The following is a 22,052-nucleotide window of genomic DNA, read 5'->3' on the forward strand; positions in this document are numbered from 1 at the left end:
TTGTCAAACTTGACCTTTACCGACTTGAGTGCATCATCATCACTTTGATATCTTCGCATATTCCGACATATTTCCCTAACTTTTTCTCTTCCTTCTGTTTTTTTGAAGTAATTCACCTCAAAAACATCTTCCCTATTCTTTACACTTTCTAGTGTCTCACATCCTTCCGGTAATCTCGACAAAGCATCCGGTACTGCATGTTCTTTCCCTTTAACATACTTGATCTCTATGTCAAATTGTTGTAAAAACAGCGCCCATCTGGTCAACCTGTTATGTAACAATCTGCAGTCCTTCAAAAATATTAAAGCTTTGTGGTCTGTATGGGCCACAGTCTTATGTCCCCATAAGAAAAGTTGAAATTTCCTAAAACCCCATACTATAGCTAAAGCCTCCTTCTCTGAAACTGTATAGTTTCTTTCGTACTTAGACATGGTTCTACTCACAAATGCTATTTGTCTATGTGTTTTTTCCCCATCTATCATTACCTCCTGAAATATGGATACTCCCAATCCATAATCTGAACTATCTGTTGCCATGTGGAATGGTTCACACAGGTCAGGGTGCCATAACTTTATGTTTTTAGCCAAATTGTCTTTTAGCCGGTTGAATGCTGTTTCACATTCCTCAGTCCATATATACACACTGTTCTTCTTAAGTAGGTTGTTCAGATGTGGGCTACTGAACACCTGATCATCCACATACTTACGATAAAAGGAACAAAGTCCTATAAACGACTTTAGTTGTTTTTTATTCTTGGGAGCCGGACAATTTCTTATTGCTTTGACTTTGTTGGGATCCTTTTCAATTCCCTCTGGTGTTATTATGTGACCTAAAAACTTTATTTCTTTCTTCACAAACTCGCATTTTTTCAGGTTCAGGGTCATTCCTCCTTTAATTAAAGCTTTGAACACCCTGTTGCATAACTCCATGTGCTCTTCCCATGTCCTTGTAGCAATTAACAGATCATCTACATAAACCGTGATTAGCGAACTAAGTTCACTCCCTAAAATTTTTTCTAAAGCCCGAATGAACACTGAAACGGAAGTATTTAGGCCAAATGGTACCACTGTGTAATGGTAGCATTTGCCATTGAATAAAAATGCCATGTACTTCCTAGACTCCTCACTTAATGGGATTTGCCAGTATCCTGCCGTTAGGTCTAAACTAGTCATGTACTTTACACCATTAAACTTCTGCAATAAATTATCTATGTTCTCTGGACGATCCAACTCCCTCTTCACTACTTTATTCAGAGTACGAGCATCTATCACTATTCGTACACTTCCATCCTTCTTACCTACTATCACCAATGGGTTATTATATGGGCTAGAACTCCGTTCAATGACCCCACATGAAACCATTTTATCTATTTCTTTTTGAACTGCTTCTTTCTTAGACAAGGGTACATTATATGGTGGTTTAAAGAAGGGTTCATGCTCCTCTACCTCCATGCAGTACTCATAATTTATCACTCGTCCCGGTTTGTCCGAAAATACCTCCTGATTTTCTTTCAGAATTTGCCATAGATCCTCCCTTTGGGCATCAGATAGTCCTTCCGTTTTATCCACTACATTTCGAAGGAGTGTCTCCTTATTTCCATCTTCAACTATCTGCCTCACCAGAAACCAATCGAATTTTTGCCCTATTCCTGAATCATGATCATCTCTAAATTCTACCCATCTCAGCTGGTTCTCTTCCATTACTCTAGATGATTCAAATGGTATTTCTAATACCGCACTATCAACTTTACAAACTATTATCCCTTTGTCACAATCTATAATTACTTTTTGTTTTATTAACCAGTCAATGCCTAAAATGATCTCGGCACTGAGCTCTGGAACTACTAAAAATGCATTAGAAAATAGCTTGTTTTTTATCTTAAATTCCATCATCACTTGATGTTTAACAGGTTTACTACATTTCCCTGTCGCCCCTATCACTTTAACACCTGTTACTGGCATCATGACTACTCCTCGTTGCTCTTTGATCATCTCAAAAAATGCGTGCGAAATAGCACTTATTTGAGCACCCGTATCCAACAATACATATAAATCGTACCCACATACATTAATAGGTAGGATTGTTTGCATCCTATTGTCCTCTTTCATACTTTCTTTATCTTCCCATAATAAATCCTTTTCCACCGCCAAGTCTTGCCATATTATTTTTCCGGTTTTTATACTGACCATTCCATCCGGAGGTTTCTTTCTCCTTTTCATCCTAAATTCTTTCACCACTTTTTCCAATAGTCCTTCGTCTAGGCTCTTTAATGCCATCGCGTTCTCATTCGAATCTGTCATGCCTGAACTCTCGGTTGCGGAATCGGAAACTTCCTCTATTTCTTTTTCTCCCTGGATGCTTTATGATGATTCTGACGATAATTCCTCCTTCTTAGAAATATGACCTTCTTCGGGTTTAAATAATTCTCGCAAATTATAATCCATTTCAATACTTTCCCTTTGTTGGATAGTGCATTCGCCACTCTTACTTTAATTATTTTCCCCTACTAATGGAATTCCAGTCTCACTCAACTCATTTGCTTCAGTACTACAGGGATCACAACACTCTTTCTCTTGGTTAGATACACTTTCTCTAATTTCTTTAAAAGAATCTTCATCACAGTCATGTACTCTTGCTGTCACTAGGTACACATCATAATCGGTATGGCTCTCTAACACTGTCATATTCGGGTCCAAATTATTCACTTGAGTGGAAGATCTTTCTAATTGTGCTGGCTGGCTTTTGAGCTGATGTATATATTCTGCATACGAGGCAATTTCTGAATCGGCATGCGTCTCTGCACTATGCCCCTTTTTCTTATCCACCCCTTCCTCTTTAATTACTTCTCGATGCGATTCGTCGACTATTCGTACGAACCTTTTACCATAAGTCACATCACTCCTCCCTTGCCCCTGCCTCTCTGCACAGTTGCCATCCCTACCGACAAACAACTCCTTCTCTGACTCTTCCTTCATCAATTCGTCACTCTGACCGCGAATTGTACTTATTTCATTCACGTGAGCCTTCACATCCGACCGATATTCTTTTCCTACTTCATTTCCCTTAATAATTCCTCCCTGCTCTCTCTCCTCTGTTTGTATCCCTGCGTTATACTTCGCAAAGTTTCGTTTATGTAACTGCACTTCAGGCGAACGACGCACTATCCTACTATAGTACTGCCTACTCCGATCTTCCCTATATTTGGGCCATTTCTTTCTTTCCGCGCGCGTTAGGCCCTTGACCTGCGCGGTATTTAGTTTTCCTGATTTTGATAATGCATCCTGTTTCCCTGATAGTGTCCTCTCCCTCGCTGAGAGTTACCTTCTTGACCTCTTCCTCTCATCATGTTAATTTGCGGTTCATTCCTACCACCTTTTACTATTCCATTCTGATTTCTGAAACCTCGAAACTCTCTAGTTTCACGCCACCTATCTTCATTCTCGATTTTTTCTAAAAATTCATCGAATGTTCGATCAGTGCCTCCTACAAAACGCTTTGAATCGTCAGGTAGCTTTTTCCACAACTCCCACACTATCTCCGATTCTGATCTACGATCTTTAAGATACTCCAAACGCTTGAACCATCCATCACAGTATTCTTTCATGAGCCCACGCCCATGTTCTGGCATTCTGGCGACAACGAATTCTCTCTACAACCTATCTCTCTGTTGTGTGCTCCAGAATTCCTCAAGGAACTTTTCTTTGAAGTCTGTAAACTTCAAATTGTCGATATCCAAATTCAATCCCCAACGTTTAGCATGACCTGCTAAAGCGTCTATTACTAAATTAATTTTTTCTTTATCCGACATGTCTGTTGGTAAGACACGTTCACAATTTTTTATAAAATCCATTGGATGCCATCCACCTTGTTTCTTTTGAGGATCGTATTTTTCCTCCCTACTCAGTATTTCCGATTTTTGCATTACCAATGGGATACCACTACAGTTAAGAAACGTCTGATTCTGAACTTGCTGACTTAATAATTTTATCTCATTACGCAGTGTATTTTCCTGCTCCTGCACACATGCATCAAAACTCAACATGGTATTGCGCAGTGTTTCAATATCAGCTGCCGTTTCTTTAACAATCTCTTTCTTTAGAACTGGTACTATCACCTGTAATTTACTTTCAATTATCGGTTCTAATTTTTCACTAACCAAAGGTTCCACTGATTTCTCTATTCTCTGAATTTCGGTATCAAATCTTTTCTCTATTTCTGTGACTTTTCTCTGAACATTTGTTATTTCAGCCCTAATGCTATTTGCTGATTTGTTTACCTCTGTGATACGTTGGCTTTGCGTATTCAAAACATCTAAATTGGCTTTTATTTTACCAGATAGGTTTTCATCCAATTGGGATATATGACTAGCCATTTCTGCTTTCAAACTAGCATTCCCTTCTTGAATTTGCGCCATCATCCTATTTAACAAACTTGTTAATTCCATATCCTCTCCCTTGTGACTTGCATCCACAGATACATTGGGTTCACTTTTCACTACCTTTGGTTTCACTTCCCGCTCCTCCTGTCTTATGGGTGTGGATTCATCTATAAGATTTTCCAACCCTACAACAGTATCTATGGTCCCTAATTCTGGGTCTGACCTTGTAATGTTTTCGTCTTGCTTGTTACTATTCGACTCCATCTTATGCTGCTGTATTTCGTGCCTAATAGAAATGTTTATTAAACCAAGTATTACTTGTTTAACTCCTACTATTGGACTTTCTTTTGCTGCTTTGCAGGTTGTCGTCTTGAACTTACCAATTGTGGTATATTTGTCTACAACAGAATTTTAAATTTAAAATTTTCTTGAAACTACAAGTTTATATAAAACACTTTTATTGCAGCCATTATGCTACAAACTTGGTTAGTCCTGTCACGGTCGCCACATGCGACCAAACCGCTGAATCTTTCCATCAGTAAATGGGGTATGTTCTCCACTGACTCGGTTGTTTTAACCCCCTCCACTGACGGAATGACCCACTTCCCAATTCCGTATGTATAAAACCAATATGGACTTGTAGCTGTCACGCCTTTGCGCTTACTGCTACGTATTTTAACTGTAAATAGCTCAGTCCCAATGGTAAGAGGCAGTAGTGAATTCACGTAGTTAATATTTGAATCCAGCACAGCTGCCACAAGCTCAGCTCACTTTTACTCCACTCCTACCCGCGCCATTGCACCACATTAACTAGGTGCTACGTGGACCTTGCTAAATTCACTTGCATATACATTTTTGACCGTTACTCGCCAGTATTTACCTAATGATTAGTACACTCCTAACCGGACTATTTCCCTAAGAGCTGTGATGATTGAATGGGTTCGATCCACGGCCTACAGTGCCCTACAGTTCACATGGTAACACTGCCTACCTGACCCACTTAACTTGGTAGTGAGCTTATGTATCCAATCACCACTGCTAGCAGCAGTGGATAATCCTATCAGCACGACGAGAGCAGCAGACTTACCGTCGAATCCTCCTGAAAATACTTATAACTACGGTCGCCAGCTCTGAAGGAGCAAAAGAATAAATCAATTTTTGGGCTCGTTTCAAAGTGAAATGGCTTGAGTTGAATTTAAACTTAATTCTGAATATTACTCTTTCTGATCATTCTAGATGATTCTACAAAGCAAATACTCTCTCAATTTCTGTGAGTTGGCTTGGTAATTACTACCAAGACAGTTTATGCAACTTCGGTTAACAAAATTCTATCCTTCAACTTATTTAATGATTTTGGATATTACTCTTTGGACCATTGATACAGAATTAGTTAAGTGACTTTACTTGAAAGGTTGCTCAGAAAAATTTAAGTAACTGTAAATAGGCGACTCATTCTGGTGTGACCATTGCTCTTTTCAACATTCTTATACGCTAAAGTATTCTACAACCAAAAGAATTGTAAATGAAAGAGGCGATGGTGGCCTCAGTCTGATTTCACTATACTATGTTTGAGGTTACTACACTTTACAATGAACAACATGCGTCGTAATTTTACTCATTACTATATTCTGTCCTCTGCACTTGCATAAAAGAAAACTGGTATTCTCCTTTTACATGTATACAAAGTTCGACTTAACAATTGCAAGCAGTCTTGCCTTGGGTAGACGTGTCGGTGCTGGTGGTGAGATGCATGTGGCTAACGCAGCTCTTCACGCCTCATGCCCTTAATGGCGGCTGGAACTATGAGCTGTAGCACTCGTATAAGCTACTGCACGTCCGCCATAAAATCTGGGCACAGGAACTCTTACAATCAGCCCCAGTGGCATAGAGGCGGCTTCAACAACCATTCGTCGCGTTTTACTCCAAAAACGGCGACGATATTCGCCTCTTCGCTGTTGCACAATCACTTTTGCGTGAGCACAGTTACGCACGTCCGATCACGTCAACACTCCCCAGGCCATTCCATTGTTCAGTCCCTGTGTCTCCAGCTACCCCTAGCTACGCTCGTATCACCAAGAGTGGGGGCGTTCCCCTACCACCTTTTTACCGAAATCATTTAGTATTTAAGAATATTTATATTTACTACCCTGGAGTCCATACCAGTCATAATAATTTACTACAAGCGCTTTACAACATTAAATTATACAGTAATAACTTATAATTACCAAGAAAAAGAATACATTTGACTCCGAGAGCTTAGTGCATTGTCTGACAGGCAGCGCTAATTCCCAGTTTCGCCAATAGATGGCATCAGGGTGCACTCCCTGGCAGTCTCACACAAGCGCGCCCGTTTCCGACACGCGGGCTCCAAATTACTGTCAGCCCACCATCATTTCAGTTCCGTTACAACTTCTTAAATACTTTCTCTCATCGCTGCCTATATTTCCACAAATCCCTTGAAATGACGATTATTTCATCAATATACGCTGAACACTGATGTGGTTTTCAAAAAATGGTTGAAACGGCTCTGAGCAGTATGGGACTTAACATCTGAGGTCATCAGTCCCCTAGGAGTTAGAACTACTTAAACCTAACTCACCTAAGGACATCACACACATCCATGCCCGAGTCAGGATTCGAAGCTGCGACCGTAGCAGTCGCGCGGTTCCGGACTGAAGCGCCTAGAACTGCTCGGCCACCACGACCGGCAATGATGTAGTTTTAATCCTTATATTACCCCGTCTGGTAACTGCTGGAATTTTGTTGGTGAGTTTTTCAATCCAAAATGCATCCTTCTACATTGATAGTGTCCACGTGGTGCTGAAAATACAGACTTTGGTCTATCCTCTGGAGCATCTTCTAACTGGAGTAGCCAGTCTGCACTTCTGTCATACGGAAGTACTGGCGTTTTCCAAGATTATCTACTGTTTCAGTGATATTTAGAGTCGGTTAAGGATATTTTATTTTTTGGCTACTTAAAGGTCAATAATCGCAACAGAAGCGATACTTCTTTGAGCCATTTATCGACGTCTTGGGCATGATTTCAGTTTTTGCCCGAAGGAGCTACTACTTTCCCCATGGATACTGTTGATCTAGAAATTCCTTCAAGACTGGTTGCAGTGGTACTTCATAAGAACTTCTGTGTTCCAATGCTCGAGTGTGTGTGTTGAGGTTTATGGGCGCTCAACATCGAGGTCATCAGCGCCCCCAATGCTCGATTCCTGTCAGAATCCTGTGCTGAGTTACTGGCATTGCGGGAAATGGTCCTTGTGGAAAAATCAGATCTTGGAAGTTCCGTGATAGCTCCTCCATTTCAGCTGTCTCAGTTCTTTTTAAATGCTTTAAAGCATCTTGTGCCGTCTTATCACCCACTCCTCCTGTGGGCAGATCTTTCGCAGCTGTTCCAACGTGGCCAACGATGTTACCATTGCGGGCTTTCAAATAAATTAATGATTGGTGTGGCCCTCAACTACGTATCCTCAGACTCAGAGTTGAAATATTAAAAGTTTTGGCTGGTTTCGTTGTCTAGGGGTTGGGATACGTAGCTGCCGCATTACAAGCCAAATACTGCTGAGTCTACAGCATACAATATGAATACACACGTGAGCTGAATTGTCGCAGGTTCCTATCACTCGGCAATTGCGAATTATGAATGTAACGTAGAAATTTATAAATGAAGGATTGCAATTAAATAAAATCTGCAGTACTGTCTTAACGATTTTAAATGATGAGTACGATAGTAGAAGTACTTTTGAGAATGTGGTATATTTCTGCAAAACACTTGCTGTTGATGTTCCAGCAATTAAATAGAATATAAGTTGAATAACAGGGAAACAACAGATTCCTACGTCACGCAATTAGTTATCAACAACAACAAAGCTCGTGAGATATTCACTTCTAAACGCATACTACGTCTTCACTGCAGAAGCCACGGAAATCTCACAAGTGCACAAGTCGGCACTACGAAATAATTCTATCTCCCGTGACGACTCGCAAAACTGCTCCACTCTCCAAGTCTTTCCCGCGACTGTGCATCCGTCGCGCTATACTGTTCAGGACTCTCTCGTGTCCTCTTCCCTACCGTCCAGAACTCCCTGTCCTCTCTCGCAACGATTCTCCTCCCCCACTTCCATACAGTCTCTCCACGTGTCCTGTTTTGGAACGATCGCTGTGATTCGCTAGAGAACACCCTCCCTGTCTCCCAGCCAATGCACACTCGTAGACATAATGAAACATATTCGAAATACTGGATTTACATTTAAATAACTTGAAATTTAATAAATATTCCTATGGCTGGACCATAAAGACGTTCTAACACACATTATTAAATACATAAACAAATTAAATTAACATATGTCAAAGGAATAGAAACAAAAGCTGGCCCAGTAGCCTAATGTCTCTCTACTTTCTAAAACACTAAATATATAACCAATTTCTTCATGAATAGTATATATTGGATATAAACAAAGACATAGATGAATATATATATTTATCAGCATGCTGCTACCGTTTTTGCTTGTAACTGTGGAGTAGTTATGGCCTGACGTGATTAATAGTAATTGCACACTTTGACCTCCAGTAACTCATGTACTGTTCAAGTTACACGCCTGTGATTCATACCAATTTAGGTTTATGCTAATAGCTTTCTAAAGACACGTTGATCGACAAAATCCGATGAACCGTTTAGATTTTGGAAATTCGTTGCTTTGTGTCACTTCTATAATTTATCATCAGATACTAAACTTTAAATTAATAAAGATACTGAATATCTGATTACACCATCAGAATCGTCGTGCAAATAATAGTAATGTACATGTTTCTTTTTGAGGTATCATGATTCGTCTGGCTACTGTTAATTTCTATACAAACTGAGAAATGTCTGCCATTAAGGTTTCACAAAGTCCGCCATCATTGGCACTCCCAGCATGTCTCCTGCATCGACACAGCGTCACCTTGGAATTTCCAGCCACACGGTTACCTGGACCCCAGCTAACGTTTGGCATCACGTGGCCACTGACTTGCCACGGCCCGCCGAGAGGCCCCAGTGCGACCATGGCAACTCCGAACTTAAAATATTTTCAGGGCGCCACAACTAGCCCGTTACCTCACACCCTCACTACCTTAACTTCTTTGGATGGATACCTCAACTTCTTTGATGAATACTGATTTACTCCTGTCCCTTTCATGTATGCATATGGTACTTCGTCACACTAAACAACATGCTGCATCAAAAACTTCATTCTCTCCTAGCAGTGAGGCTCAACTTTCACCCATAGTCACTTTGGGTGCCACTACACATAGAACCATACAAATAAAGTCTTTATGCCATTGTTTGCGATTTAGTTGGATCGCTCTGTGCAGTAGATGTTCCCTAGGACAGATCAACATTGACAACAGTGTCTCACAGCCAGAACATTTTCCCACTCAGTTCTGTTATACGTCAGTATGGGATGATGTTGATGCAGTAAATCTATCCCTAGTATCGTGCTGTAGACCTTACTTGCATAAGACATTAATTCTACACTGTTTAGTCTTGACTGTCCCCAATGAAAATTTAACCATTACTGTCTCTATTGATCTTACATCACTACCCTCTACTCCACTCAACTTCTGATACAGTTGTTCTACCCATTAAATTTCTTGAGACCATTGACACATGCACCTCAGGGTACAAGAAAATCTTATAATCTTATATTCCCAGCTGTCAATCACACATCACCTACTCACGCAAGTTGTAACATGATGGGTTCCAATGCCAACTACTCATTAAATCTTTTGGGACATCTGTGTGTAACAAAATGTTATATTCCTTGCCATACATCACACCTACAAGCATTATGTCACACTCCGCCTCTGCATTCATTTCGGGAACTCCTATTGGTGGCTCTTGGGCTTCCTCTTAAGTTTAACAGATGCCTACCCCCCCCCCCTCCAGAAGACCTCTACTATTACCCCTATATCCTTGTCCACGTTCCACACCATCCAACGCTTGTCTCACTGCAGTGAGAAGATCTTTGCATGTCCCACTGTGCGTGCACCCTCCTCGATATTCTCAGGGCCAAACTCATCAAAAAGGTATCTGGTGTTCGCTGCTTGGCTTCTAACGAAATCACTTTTTTTGCCTCCTCCCGCGATAATACATGTGTGTGTATATTCAACAGTCAATTTGATCTGTGAAATCCTTAACCAGTTCATCACACTTCCTAGACACCATACCCAACAGTTCACAGAAAGACTGTACACTAATTTGTTTCCTTGGCTTCAGCTACTCAAACGTACTCGCCTTGTGCAATGCTTAGGTCCAAAGCACAAATGACTTCACTTCACCCACCAAACGCAATCTAGCAGTCTGCGTTCTCCATTCAATTAATGACTCAACGATTAGAAATTTCAGAGAAAATCTTCAGCAGTTAGAGTGGGATGAGGTGTACAAGGAACCTGATGCTAATTTAAAATATACCTTATTTCATGATACACTGGTAAGAGAATTTGAAAACGGTTTCCCCAAGAAAGTAGTTAAATCTAATTATAAGAAACCATACCAAAAACCTTGGCTTACTACAGGAATAAAAGTATCTTGTAACCACAAAAGGGAACTGTATCTAACAACAAGAAATAGTCATGATCCAGAAAAAGCCAAATATTATAAAAACTACTGTGCTACATTAAGAAAGGTTATTAAAAAGTCTAGAAGCATGTGCATCATGTCTGAGATTAATACTTCTGATAACATAATCAAAACAATTTGGAATATTATTACAAGAGGGACAGGGCAACCAAGAGTACAGGATGATGGCACCACCATCAAAGCGAATGGAAACTTCATAAACAACAAGCTGGAAGTTGAAAACATTTTGAATAATCATTTTTTAAATGTTGTAGAGAAAATAGGATCTAAATGTTCATTAGAAGAAGTAAGGCAGTTAATGGAAGAGGCCTTACCCACACCATTTGATACAACTGAAATTCCATCCACGTCTCCTTCTGAAATTAGGAAGATAATAAACTCTCTCAAGAATAAAAACTCACATGGAAATGATGGCATTTCTAACAGGATAATGAAAGCTTGTTCCCAAGAAATAAGTGGGATTCTTAGCCACATATGTAATAGCTCTCTGAAGCAGAGTATTTTCGCAGATAGATGAAGTATGCTATTGTTAAACCACTGCATAAAAATGGGGATATATCTGATGTCAACAACAACCGCCCTATCTCTCTTCTGACTGCCTTATCCAAAATTCTTGAAAAAGTAATGTATTTTAGAGTATCTTCACACCTTTGTAAAAATAAAGTTTCAACAAAAAGTCAGTTTTGTTTCCAGAACGGTTTTTCAACGGAAAATGCTATATATAATTCCACTAATGAAATATTAAATGCTCTGAGTAACCGGAAGTCACCTGTTGGGATTTTTTGTGATCTCTCAAAGGCTTTTGATTGTGTAACTCATGGAATATTTCTAGATGAGCTCAAGTACTGTGGTATGAATGGTACAGTGCCCAAATGATTTAAATCATAGCTAACTGGAAGAGTGCAGAAAGTTGAAATAGGCAGTTCACATATAATGCAAAAAACTGGTGATTTCCCAAACTGGGGAACAGTCAAGAATGGGGTGCCAAAAGGTTCGGTCTTGGGTCCTATGCTGTTCTTAATATATATTAATGACTTCCCATTCTATATTCATGAAGATGCAAAGCTGGTACTTTTTGCCGATGATACAAATATACACTCCTGGAAATGGAAAAAAGAACACATTGACACCGGTGTGTCAGACCCACCATACTTGCTCCGGACACTGCGAGAGGGCTGTACAAGCAATGATCACACGCACGGCACTGCGGACACACCAGGAACCGCGGTGTTGGCCGTCGAATGGCGCTAGCTGCGCAGCATTTGTGCACCGCCACCGTCAGTGTCAGCCAGTTTGCCGTGGCATACGGAGCTCCATCGCAGTCTTTAACACTGGTAGCATGCCGCGACAGCGTGGACGTGAACCGTATGTGCAGTTGACGGACTTTGAGCGAGGGCGTATAGTGGGCATGCGGGAGGCCGGGTGGACGTACCGCCGAATTGCTCAACACGTGGGGCGTGAGGTCTCCACAGTACATCGATGTTGTCGCCAGTGGTCGGCGGAAGGTGCACGTGCCCGTCGACCTGGGACCGGACCGCAGCGACGCACGGATGCACGCCAAGACCGTAGGATCCTACGCAGTGCCGTAGGGGACCGCACCGCCACTTCCCAGCAAATTAGGGACACTGTTGCTCCTGGGGTATCGGCGAGGACCATTCGCAACCGTCTCCATGAAGCTGGGCTACGGTCCCGCTCACCGTTAGGCCGTCTTCCGCTCACGCCCCAACATCGTGCAGCCCGCCTCCAGTGGTGTCGCGACAGGCGTGAATAGAGGGACGAATGGAGACGTGTCGTCTTCAGCGATGAGAGTCGCTTCTGCCTTGGTGCCAATGATGGTCGTATGCGTGTTTGGCGCCGTGCAGGTGAGCGCCACAATCAGGACTGCATACGACCGAGGCACACAGGGCCAACACCCGGCATCATGGTGTGGGGAGCGATCTCCTACACTGGCCGTACACCACTGGTGATCGTCGAGGGGACACTGAATAGTGCACGGTACATCCAAACCGTCATCGAACCCATCGTTCTACCATTCCTAGACCGGCAAGGCAACTTGCTGTTCCAACAGGACAATGCACGTCCGCATGTATCCCGTGCCACCCAACGTGCTCTAGAAGGTGTAAGTCAACTACCCTGGCCAGCAAGATCTCCGGATCTGTCCCCCATTGAGCATGTTTGGGACTGGATGAAGCGTCGTCTCACGCGGTCTGCACGTCCAGCACGAACGCTGGTCCAACTGAGGCGCCAGGTGGAAATGGCATGGCAAGCCGTTCCACAGGACTACATCCAGCATCTCTACGATCGTCTCCATGGGAGAATAGCAGCCTGCATTGCTGCGAAAGGTGGATATACACTGTACTAGTGCCGACATTGTGCATGCTCTGTTGCCTGTGTCTATGTACCTGTGGTTCTGTCAGTGTGAACATGTGATGTATCTGACCCCAGGAATGTGTCAATAAAGTTTCCCCTTTCTGGGCAATGAATTCACGGTGTTCTTATTTCAATTTCCAGGAGTGTAGCTATCACAACCAACAGACAAGAATTAACTGGTGAAATTGAAACGATGTTTTTCAGAAAATCATTCAGTGGTTCTCTGAAAATGGGCTCTCATTAAACTTTGACAAAACACAGTATATACAGTTCCACACAGTAAATGGAATGATACCATTAATAAATATAGACTTCGATCATAAATCGGTAGCTAAGGTAGAATATTCAAAATTTCTCGGTGTGTGCATTGATGGGTTGGACTGGAAAAAACACACTGAGGATCTGCTGAAACGTTTGAGTTCAGCTACTTATGCTATTAGGGTCATTGCAAATTTTGGCGATATACATTTGAGAAAATAAGCTTACCACGCCTATTTTCATTCTCTGCTTTCGTATGGCATCATATTTTGGGATAACTCATCATTGAGTAAAAGAGTGTTCACTCCACAAAACCGTGTAATCAGAATAATTGCTGGAGCTCATCCAAAATCATCCTACAGAAACTTATTTAAAGAGCTAGAGAGCTTCACTGTAGCCTCATAATATCTATATTCACTTATGAAATTTGTTATTAACAGTCAGAACGAATTCAAAAGTAATAGCAGTGTACATGGCTACAACACTAAGAGAAAGGATGATGTTCACTACTCATGGTTAAATCTAACGTTGGCTCAGAAGGTGGTAAATTATGCTGCCACAAAAGTCTTTGGTCACTTACCTAATAGCATCAAAAGTCTGACAGATAGCCATATAGCATTTAAAAGGAAATTAAAAGAATTTCTTAATGGCAACTCCTTCTACTCATTAGATGAATTTTTGGATATAGTAAGTGGGTAATTTCCCTAATCCCCACAAAAAAATCGAAAATATTAAGTGTCATGTAATATTTTGCGTGATGTAATATCTTGTATAGACACCTTTTATTAACCTGACACGTTCCACATCATTACAAAGTGTCGTATTTATGATCTATGGAGCAAGTACTAATCTAATCTAATCTGATCAACAACTGACTATATGATCAGCCTTCGAAATCAGGCAATGATCTGAGATCCTCCAAGAATGCTAACACATCCTCAGATAATTTTGTCATATGATGACGTGATGGAGACTATGGCTGTTGTTTGAAGACAAATGTTGATGGTGTTGGGACAGAAACCAGTCACAAATTTACTTTCAGTTCCTTTATTCAGAGGGTACCGTTACCGGTTTCGAATCGTTGTGATTCATCCTCAGACGGTTTACACGCTTTCTTTAATTATAAAGTTGTTTGCGTGTAAACCGTCTGAGGATGAATCACAACGAATCGAAACCGGTACCCGTACCCTTTGAATAAAGGAACTGAAAGTAAATTTGTGGCTTGTTGCTGTCCCAACACCATCAACATCCTCAGACACTCTACTAGAAAAGTGAGGAACCAGGTTAGAAACAGTTGAAGCCATCTCTAAACTTTGTGAGTTAAACAGCTCTACTTCCTCACTTTTCACTGACAGACTGTTACATGTAGCTGCCTCAACCGCCGTCAACGAAGCTACATGAATTACTAATGACTCTACAGATCGGTCTCTGGTGACAACCATTTATCCCATTTTGCCTTTGCCTCCTCGTTACTCAATTTAAGATAACAATTCTGATAACACAAAATAAATATTCGGTAGTGTCAATACTTGAATTCACCTACTTCCTCTCTCTAATCATGAGCCACTTTGATTTTCTGCAGTGTCTGATTATATGATCACAAATGAAACAAATTACCGCTATTGATTCAGCACAAGGTGCAGAATGCCCAAGCAAATTAAATTACCTGCAAACTAACAGGCACTAAACATTTATCCTTAGCATTTCTCTTATACTGTGATAAATATAACGCTTCCTCTGGTTCTACGAAAGTAACTTTTACATAATCACGACCCATATACTTCGATTGGTATGTTGAATTAATTACTTGCTAGACCTTGTACTGCCTAGGCTATTCAAACGTTTACTGTTGTCTATAGGTCTGTAGGCAACGGCCTTGCCGCAATGGATACACCGGTTCCCGTCAGATCACCGAAGTTAAGCGCTATCGGGCGTGGCCGGCACTTGGATGGGTCACCGTCCGGGCCGCCATGTGCAGTTGCCGTTTTTCGGGGTGCACTCAGTCTCGTGATGCTAATTGAGGAGCGGCCGAATAGTAGCGGCTCCGGTCAAAGAAAACCATCGTAACGACCGGGAGAGCGGTGTGCTGACCACACTCCCCTCCTATCCGCATCCTCATCTGAGGATGACGCGGCGGTCGGATGGTCCCGATGAGCCAATTGTGGCCTGATGACGGAGTGCATATGTCTGTAAGTAGTCGTTATAAGAAAAGTAAAGATAAAATATACTGTGCCATTAGTTTGGATACTGAATGGACAGTACTTTGAAACACATATCCTAAGCGCTGCGGTGATTAATGAGGAAATACATAGACTTGTGGAAAGAATGAGAAGATTTCCTACTTCTGATTACTAGATTAAATGAAGATCATACTATTCCACTACGGCATAGCTTGCAAATATAAGTATTTTTTTTAGCGAATCTGGAACCAGTAAGGGAAAAGCTTAGCACAAGAAGAAAGTGCTTTGAATGAATTCAGTTTTCATAGCTCATCGTGAGTAATAGCTATGTGTTCTGCTCAGCTTTGAGCATACGTTTTTATGCTTTCAGTTTGCTTTTCCGAGCTTCACATGTGGATCTGGTTTAACACTCTATGGAAAAGTTTTGGTTTTGTCCTACTAGTAGTCTGTCTTGTCCTAGCCTACAAAATGTGATTATTATACAGGGCAGAATTACGTGAAGTCAGGGGAGAGTTGCGACAGGAAAGATATATAATGATAGTAAGCCTATAGAATGAGATTTTCACTCTGCAGTGGAGTGTGCGCTGATATCAAACTTCCTGGCAGATTAAAACTGTGTGCCGGACCGAGACTCGAATTAGGGACCTCTGCCTTTCACGGGCAAGTGCTCTCCTATCTGAGCTACCAAAGCACGACTGACGACCCGTCCTGGCAGAACTGAATCTGTGAGGACGGGTCGTGAGTCGTGTTTGGGTAGCTCAGATGATAGAACAGTTGCCCGCGGATGGCAAAGGTCCCGAGTTCGAGTCTCGGTCCCGTACACAGTTTTAATCTGCCAGGAAGTTTCATAGTAAGCCTATTTCTGTTGGAATATTTGAAAACATTTCCTGCCGAGGGATATACACATTTGTTTTGTAAACATGTTATCTGCCTATGTTTTACTATTAGCACTTGAGATAAGTGGGGAAGACGCAAATACATGGACGGTAAATGGTAAACTAATGAACTGCAACACTGCGAAAAATTTCTAAAGTAAAGATTACTGTGTCAGTGAATACACTGATCAGCCAAAACATTAAGACCACTGCTCACTGCAAGGCTGGAAGTCTCCTGATGGAATTGCGGGCACGTAACACAGTAAGAAAAGTATGTAAACCGAACAGAGACGGATGGAACATTACCTATGCGCTGCAATTAGGGAAATAAGTGACTCTGCCAAAGGGCAGATTATTATTATGCAGAGCCTGTGGACGAGTATCTCGAAAACGGGGAGCTGGTCGAATGTTCACGTGTTACTATCGTAAGCATCTACAGAGAGTGGAAGAATGGCAGTGGAACTACCACTAGGCGCTAAGTGGTTGGACGTGCACGACTGTTCACAGACCTCTGGTTTAGTCAGTTTATCCATGTCCCATCTCCTTAAATTACCACATTTTTGTAGTTTCTTCAGTTTTAATTTACAGTTCATAACCAATAGATTGTGGTTAGAGTCCACATCTGCCCCTGGAAATGTCTTGCAATTTAATACCCGGTTCCTAAATCTCTGTCTTACCATTATATAATCTATCTGAAACCTGTCAGTAACTCCAGGCTTCTTCCATGTATACAACCTTCTTTCATGATTCTTGAACCAATTGGTAGCTATGATTAAGTTGTGCTCTGTGCAAAATTCTACCAGGTGGCTCCCTCTTTCATTTATTACCCCGAATCCATATTCACCTACTACGTTTCCTTCTCTCGCTTTTCCTACTGACGAATTCCAGTCACCCATGACTATTAAATTTTCGTCTCCCTTCACTGTCTGAATAATTTCTTTTATTTCTTCATATATTTCTTCAATTTCTTCGTCATCTGCGGAGCGAGTTGGCATATAAACTTGTACTACTGTGGTAGGCATGGGCTTCGTATTTATCGTGGCCACAATAATGCGTTCACTATGCTGTTTGTAGTAGCTTACCCGCATTCCTATTTTCCTATTCATTATTAAACCTACTCCTGCATTACCCTTATTTGATTTTGTATTTATAATCCTGTATTCACCTGACCAGAAGTCTTGTTCCTCCTAGAGAGCAGGTAAAACATATATTTCAGCTGCATCACTGTCTGGGTAGCTTAACAGCCTTCTTTCAGAAATTGGAAATGGTCGGCCCAGAAAGATTAGATCTTTCACATTTGACTTCTTAGCAACAAATAATCCTGAGTTAGTAACGAGCATGAGAAACGATTGAGGGATTAGTGAACACAGGGTTGTCGCAACGAGACTGAATATTTTAATCCCCAAATCCTCTAAAAGTAAGTGAAAAATATACCTATTCAAAAAAGCGGATAAAAATTCACTTGACGCCTTCTTGAGAGACAATATCCACGTATTCCAAATTAATAACATAAGTGTAGACCAGATGTGACTTACATTCAAAGAAATAGTATCGGCAGAAATTGAGAGATTTATACCAAATAAATTAACAAACGACGGAGGTGATCCTGCTTGGTACACAAAACGGGTTAGAACACTGTTGCTGAAACAACGAAACAAACATGCCAAATTTAAACAGACGCAAAATCCCCAAGATTGGCGATCCTTTACAGAAGCTCGAAACTTAGCGCGGACTTCAATGCGAGATGCCTATAACAGTTTCCACAACGAAACGTTATTTCGAGCCCTGGCAGAAAATCCAAAGTGATTCTGGTCGTATGTGAAGTATGTTAGCGGCAAGAAACAATCAATGCCTTCTCTGCGCGATAACGATGGAGATACTATCGAAGACAGTGCTGCGAAAGCAGAGTTTCTATACACAGCCTTCCGACATGCCTTCACAAAAGAAGACAAAGTAAATATTCCAGAATTCGAATCGAGAAAAGCTGCCAACATGAGTAACGTAGAAGTAAATAACCTCGGAGCAATGAACCGACTTAAATCACTAAATAAAAGTAAGTCTTCTGGTCCAGGCTGTATACCAATCAGGTTCCTTTTAGAGTATGCTGATGCATTAGCTCCATACTTAACAATCATATACAACCGTTCGCTCGACGGAAGATCTGTGCCCAAAGACTGGATAGTTGCACAGGTCACACCAATTTTCAAGAAAGGTAGTAGGATTAATCCACTAAATTACAGGCCCATATCGTTAACGTCGATATGCGGCAGGATTTTAGATCACATATTGTGTTCTAACATTATGAGTTACCTCGAAGAAAACGGTTTATTGCCACGCGGGATTATCCGAGCGGTCCAAGGCGCTGCAGTCGTGGATTGTGCTGCTGATCTCGACGGAGGTTCGAGTCCTCCCTCGGGCGTGGGTGTGTGTGTTTGTCCTTAGGATAATTTAGGTTAAGTAGTGTGTAAGCTTAGGGACTGATGACCTTAGCAGTTAAGTCCCATAAGATTTCACACACACAAAACGGTTTATTGACACACAGTCAACACGGGTTTAGAAAACATCGTTCCTGAGAAACACACCTAGCTCTTTATTCACATGAAGTGTTGAGTGCTATTGATGAAGGATTTTAGATCGATTTCGTGTTTCTGGATTTCCAGAAGGCTTTTGATACTGTACCACACAAGCGGTTCTTAGTGAAATTGCATGCTTATGGAATATCGTCTCAGTTATGTGACTGGATTTGTGATTTCCTGTCGGAGAGGTCACAGTTCGTAATAATTGACGGACAGTCATCGAGTAAAACAGAAGTGATTTCTGGCGTTCCCAAAGGTAGTGTTATAGGCCCTTTGCTGTTCCTTACGTATATAAACGATTTGGGAGACAATCTGAGCAGCCGCCTTCGGTTGTTTGCAGATGACGCTGTCGTTTATCGACTAATTAAGTCATCCGAAGATCAAAACAAACTGCAAAACGATTTAGAGAAAATATCTGAATGGGGCGGAAAGTGGCAGTTGACCCTAAATAACGAAAAATGTGAGGTCAACCACATGAGCGCTAAAAGGAACTCGTTTAACTTCCGTTACACGATAAATCACTCTAATTTAAAAACCGTAAATTCAACTAAATACCTAGGTATTACAATTACGGACAACTTCAATTGGAAGGCTAAATGGTTCAAATGGGTCTGAGCACTATGGGACTTAACTTCTGAGGTCATCAGTCCCCTAGAACTTAGAACTACTTAAACCTAACTAAAGGACATCACACACATCCATGCCCGAGGCAGGATTCGAACCTGCGACCGTAGCGGTAGCGCGGTTCGAGACTGTAGCGCCTAGAAACGCTCGGCCATCCTGGCCGGCTAAATTGGAAGGAACACACAGAAAATGTTGTGGGTAAGGATAACGAAAGACTGCGTTTTATTGGCAGGACACTTAGAAAATGTAACAGACCTACTAAGGAGACTGCCTACACTACGTTTGTTCGTCCTCTTTTAGAATACTGCTGCGCGGTGTGGCATCCTTACCAAATAGGACTGACGGAGTACATCGAAGAACTTCAAAGAAAGGCAGCACGTTTTGTACTATGGTGAAATGTGGGTGAGAGTGTCACTGAAATGATACAGGATTTGGGATGGACATAATTAAAACAAATGTGCTTTTCGTTGCGACGGAATGTTTTCACGAAATTCCTATCACCAACTTTCTCCTCCGAATGCGAAAATATTTTGTTGATGCCGACCTACATAGGGAGAAACGATCACCACCATAAAATAATCGAAATCAGAGGTGGTACAGAAAGATATGTGTTCGTTTTTCCCGCGCGCTATACGAGATTGGAATAATTGAGGATTATGAAGGTGGTTCGATGAACCCTCTGCCAGGCACTTATATGTGATTTTCAGAGTATCCGTGTAGATGTAGATGTAGATGTTCTGTAAATGAGGGACTGTGGTCCCATCTGGGTAGATGTTTCTTATTTGTCCAAACATGGCCATGCTTACCGTCAGAATGACACCTCCCTAGTCTGAAATCTTCTTTTTTCAGTCACTGATTGGCACCTCTCAGGATATGCTAAGTAGAGTGTTGCTCCTCCAGTGTGGTAACCACGCTACTATATCTGGATTGGATACCAAGCCAACATAAGATTCAAGAGAGAAGATTCAATGAGTAGCGGATAGTTCGATTGGTTTGTGCAATGGGGGGTCGATTTAGTTTTTGCTAATTCGGCTCGCATACCTAGGGCTGGTGAAAAATGGTGGTTGTTCTTTGCCTGCTTCGTTTTCTGGTCCCCCATGGCGAATAACTTCATGTCTTTCCCTAGTGCGAGTGCATTTTCCAACTGTGTCAACAGTGGAGCTGCACATTATCTTGGACATATCGTGTGTCACGAGGGTGAAGTTATTCGTCCTAATTTTGTAGGACGCACATTGTGCTCATGTGGGAACGATTTAGATGGTTGTAAAACAATAAACTTGTAGCCAAGATCGCAGGAATTCTTTTTATTCCACGATTACCGGTTTCGGCGAAACTAAAGCCGCCATCATCTGATCTTAGGACACATACAGGTTACAAAATCAAGGCAAACAATGGTGATATTAATAGTTGCCTATAACACGCAGGCCTTACAAAATTGTCGTAAGTAGCACTGTCGCCTGATAAACAAAGTAAGAGCCTACGGAATATCAGACCAGCTGTGTGGCTGGATTGAAGAGTTTTTAGCGAACAGAACACAGCATGTTGTTATCAACGGAGAGACGTCTACAGACATTAAAGTAACCTCTGGCGTGCCACAGGGGAGTGTTATGGGACCATTGCTTTTCACAATATATATAAATGACCTAGTAGATAGTGTCGGAAGTTCCATGCGGCTTTTCGCGGATGATGCTGTAGTATACAGAGAAGTTGCAGCATTAGAAAATTGTAGCGAAATGCAGGAAGATCTGCAGCGGATAGGCACTTGGTGCAGGGAGTGGCAACTGACCCTTAACATAGACAAATGTAATGTATTGCGAATACACAGAAAGAAGGATCCTTTATTGTATGATTATATGATAGCGGAACAAACACTGGTAGCAGTTACTTCTGTAAAATATCTGGGAGTATGCGTGCGGAACGATTTGAAGTGGAATGATCATATAAAATTAATTGTTGGTAAGGCGGGTACCAGGTTGAGATTCATTGGGAGAGTCCTTAGAAAATGTAGTCCATCAACAAAGGAGGTGGCTTACAAAACACTCGTTCGACCTATACATGAGTATTGCTCATCAGTGTGGGATCCGTACCAGATCGGGTTGACGGAGGACATAGAGAAGATCCAAAGAAGAGCGGCGCGTTTCGTCACAGGGTTATTTGGTAACC

The sequence above is a fragment of the Schistocerca cancellata genome, chromosome 7, assembly GCF_023864275.1.
Source record: "Schistocerca cancellata isolate TAMUIC-IGC-003103 chromosome 7, iqSchCanc2.1, whole genome shotgun sequence".
NCBI classification, from domain to species: domain Eukaryota; kingdom Metazoa; phylum Arthropoda; class Insecta; order Orthoptera; family Acrididae; genus Schistocerca; species Schistocerca cancellata.